Source organism: Arachis ipaensis, chromosome B07 (genome assembly GCF_000816755.2).
Source record: "Arachis ipaensis cultivar K30076 chromosome B07, Araip1.1, whole genome shotgun sequence".
NCBI classification, from domain to species: domain Eukaryota; kingdom Viridiplantae; phylum Streptophyta; class Magnoliopsida; order Fabales; family Fabaceae; genus Arachis; species Arachis ipaensis.
Genome location: NC_029791.2, coordinates 18,675,873 through 18,680,623, shown reverse-complemented (window position 1 = coordinate 18,680,623; position 4,751 = coordinate 18,675,873).

The following is a 4,751-nucleotide window of genomic DNA, read 5'->3' as shown; positions in this document are numbered from 1 at the left end:
CTTCTTCTGCGGCAAAATGGATCATCTAGTTGACACATGCTATAAAAAGCACGGTATGCCTCCGCACATCAAGCAAAGAATGATCCAATCTGCTAACAACATCACTGCCCAGATTGATGAGAATGAAGGCAGTGACACTCTGGAGTTGTACAAGGACAGTAATAATGTAGGTGTTTCTTTTACTTTGGAGCAAAAGGAAGCTATACTAGTCTTACTGCAATAGCAAGGAGCCACTAATCATCATAGTGTCAATTAGTTTTCATTGACCACAGATCCCCAGCCATCATGGATAGGGCTGGCAATGGGTAGGGTAGGGTAGGGTTTGGACCCTACCCTAACCCTACCCGCGGGCTTAAAATTCTATTAAAACTCTACCCTACCCTACCTGCGAGTTGAGAATCTCTCAATCCTAACCCTACCCGCACCCTAAAGTTCTAAACCCTACCCTACCCTACCCTACCCTACCCACAGAAATATCAAATTTTATACATATTAATAACATAAAAAATAACAAACTAATGCTCTAAATCACTAAATTAACTAACTAGTTTAGTGGTTGTTCACTTATTGTAAGTTATTACATAAGAGAGGTTGTGAGTTTAACTCTCACTTCCTTCACTATATACCTAATTTTTATAAAATATGTTTATATTTGAGGTGCGGGTAGGGTAGGGTAGGGTACACCCTAAACCCGTACCCTACCCTACCCGCAGGCATACCCGGACCGTACCCTACCCGAACGGGTTGGACCGGATTGGGTACCCGCGGGTAGGGTATGAATTGCCAGTCCTAATCACGGACCCTTGCACCAAATTCTATTGAAGGTAGCTCACTTTTCTCACATAAACCTACATCAATGAAGTCAACTTCCTAGGTCATTAACATAGGAGCAACAATACATGTCACATTTACCTTTATAGTTTTTCACACTTATCAATGCATAAGTCCAATTAGAGTCAAATTACCAAATAAATATATTTTAATTACCACAATTTAAGGCATTGACAAGATTTCTAATTCTCTATACTTAACCAATGTGTTGTACTTACCTGACTTTGCTCTAAACCTCATATCAGTTTTGAGTCTCATTAATTCAATCGATTGTCAATTTGTTTTTAACAAATTTGGTTGTGAGATCCAGGACTTTGATACAATGAAGAAGATTGGAGCAGCTGAGATCAATGGAGGTTTATACAAAATAGCACGGTCACATTATTCTCACTTAACGGCACACACATTAAACATTGCAACAGTAACACAATCAATTTTAGAAACTGATCCCACTGTACTTTGGCACCATAGACTAGGCCATGTACTATTTCATAAGTTTCATGATATTTCTTATTTGTACCCTTCAATTCAGCATCTCAAGTTCAATAAAAATGTTTAGTTACCCATGTGATCCCTGTCATTATGCCAAGCATAAAAGAAAAGCTTTTCTCTTAAGTGCCTCTAAGACTTTAAATTACTTTGATCTAATTCATGCTGACATTTGGGGGCCATCAATATAATCTCTACTGTTGGCCACAAGTTTTTTTAACATTGGTGGATGATCACAGCAGGTTCACATGGATTTTTCCAATGAAACTAAAATCAAAAACTGCTATCATCATTCAACAATTTTTCAGTTTTGTCAAAAATCAATTTGGAAAGGATATTAAAAGTATTAGGACAGATAATGGCAAAGAATTTTTTCTTGAATAATTTTACAAATTAAAAGAAATATTGCATCAAATATCTTGTGTCCAAACTCCACAACAAAATGGTATTGTGGAGCGAAAACACCAATATCTCTTGCATGTCACAAGAGCCATATTATTTCACTCCCTAATACCAAATTGTTATTGGCATCTAGCTCTAACGTATGCCATTGAGATTATTAATTGCCTTCCTAATACTTCACTCAAAGACAAGTGTCCTTTCCAAATGATTTACAATACTTTACCTGATCTTGCAAAATTTAAAGTCTTTGGAAGTCTCGTCTTTATATCCACACTTGCTGCCAATAGAAAAAAGTTGGAACCAAGGGCAAGGAAGTGTGTATTTCTTAGCTCCAAACAAGGAACAAAAGGTTACTTATTTTTGGACATTAAAACAAATAAAATTTTTGTTTCAAGAGATGTTACATTTTATGAACACATTTTACTTTTCAAGGACATCACCTCACTACCAAGAGCTAACATACAACTCAATGCTGCACATGACACCATCTCATCTCACACAAACCAACACAATACATTTGATTCATTATTTGATTACAATCCAACCTCATCAAATTTTACAGATTCTGCATTACACTCACATCACCAACTCCCTGCATCACATAATCAATTCACACAATCATCCTCACTAAACATTCACAATCACCTTACTTTACCACCCCCTAGTCTTAGAAGGTTCACAAGAATACGAAAGAAACCTTGCTCTTTAAAGGACTTTCAATGCTACCAAACCTCCATTGAATCAGAATCTGCTACACCAACTAAAAGGTATCCAATCTCAAACTTTATTTTTTATAATAACTTGTCACAAACACATCATGCAATAGCTGCATTCATTAAGTCATCATTCGATCAAAGACACTATGATGAGGCGGTCACCAAATCCTGTTGGAAAAAAGCAGTCTTAACTGAACTATCTTCTCTAAAGGCAAATGATATTTGGATTCTTACTTCTTTACCTCCCATGAAGAAAATCATTGGCTACAAGTGGGGTTTTAAACTAAAATTAAAGCCGGATGGATCAATTGAATGACACAAGGTGAGACTAGTATCCAAGGGATATACACAACGGGAAATCTATGATTTTTTTTTATACATATAGCCCCGTCGCAAAGATTACAACACTCAGATTGTTATTATCATTGGCTGTTGCCAAGAAATGGCACTTGTAACAATTGGATGTTAATACAGCATTTCTTCATGGTGACTTAGATGAAGAGGTTTGTATGAAAATTCTTCAAGGGCTCACTGTTCCTAAACCAGGACTTGTGTACAAGCTCAGAAAATCTCTATATGGACTCAAACAAGCTAGTAGGCAATGGAGTATCAAGCTGACTTCCAAGCTTCTCAGCCTCAGCTACTCCCAATCCAAGAATGACTACTCAGTATTCACTAAAGTTTCAAATAAAAAATTCACTACAATCCTTGTTTATGTGGATGACCTCATTCTTACTGGTGATGATATGCTTGAGATTGACCACATCAAGGCAAAACTCCATGAGGCATTCAAGATCAAAGATATTGGTAGCTTAAAATTCTTCCTAGGATTGGAAATAGCAAGAAGTAGCAAGGGTATTGCAGTCAACCAATGCAAATATGTCTTCGACCTCTTGAAAGAGTATGGGATGACTAATTGCAAACTCGCAACTACTCCTATGGATTACACTACTAAACTCAGCAAGACATCAGCTCCAGCCTATGATGATGTATCCTCTTATAGATATCTCATTGGTAGATTGGTTTATCTAACTACGACACGACTAGATATCTCATTCGTAGTTGGCAAGCTCAGCCATTGCCTAGACTGTCCTACCACAGCCCACTTTCAAGCTACAATTCGAGTCCTAAAATACCTTAAGCATGCTCCAGCCATAGGTCTCTTTTTCTCTTCTTCATCAGACTTGGTTCCATCAGAATACTCAGACGCGGATTGGACTTCTTGTTTTGACACTAGACGTTCAGTTTCAGGTTACTGCTTTTATTTCGACACTTCCCTTATCTCATGGAAAAGTAAGAAACAACCAACTGTTGCAAGGTCCTCTTCCGAGGTAGAATATCGAGCCCTCGCCTTGGCAGCGTGTGAGGCTCAATGGCTTTCATTCATCCTGGCTGACCTTGGCATTCACCCCTCAGCTCCAATTCCTCTTTACTGCGACAGCCAATCAACTAGATACATCGCTGCTAATCCGATTTTTCATGAGAGAACAAAACATATTGAGGTAGTTGAGGTAGACTACCTTGTTGTGAGAGAGAGATCTGCGTCTGGACTAATCAAACTACTATCAATTTCATCTAGAGACCAAAATGCTGATATTCTTACAAAACTTTTAGCCCCTACTCCCTTCAAAGCTGGCTTTGCTAAGCTGGGATTGCTGGATATCTATAGCCTCAGCTTAAGGGGGAATGTCTGACCTCTTTATAGTTTTTCATTTTAATTGTAATGATGATGTTAATTTGGTGCAAGTGTATGTAATTTTTCTTTTTTTTTTTCTCATTTTTTCTCTATATGTTCAGTTCCTTTCATGCAGTATAATTTAGGTTGTAAGTTGTCAATTTTGTGTCAAAATTGGCAACTTAAGGGGGAATGTCACTGATATAAACTAATGTCCAAGTTAGTTAGTGTTCAATTTCCAAGTTAGTTTGAATTCAGTTTCCATTGGTTAAAAGAACTGACACGTGAAGAAGTCAGTTTGAAAGTCTGCATGAGAAGCTGGTTTTTATAAGTTGGTTCTTTCATTCTAAGGGAGTTGAATCTTCTAATTTTTGTATTAATGCCTAAGCAATAACAATTCTCTTTCTCTTTCTCTCTCCACATCTTTGTTTTCTCAATCTTCGATTCACACTTTTAACAGAAATTAACTTTATTTCAAATGGTAGACTTTTAAAATTTTAATTGATTTAGATAGATAAATAGTATGTATGTTTTGATGACTGCATAAAAAAAAATTTATATACTAATAGTTTAACATTAAAATATAATATTTACCAGAATAATTAGATGAGTATGTTGATCAATGAATGCACAATAAA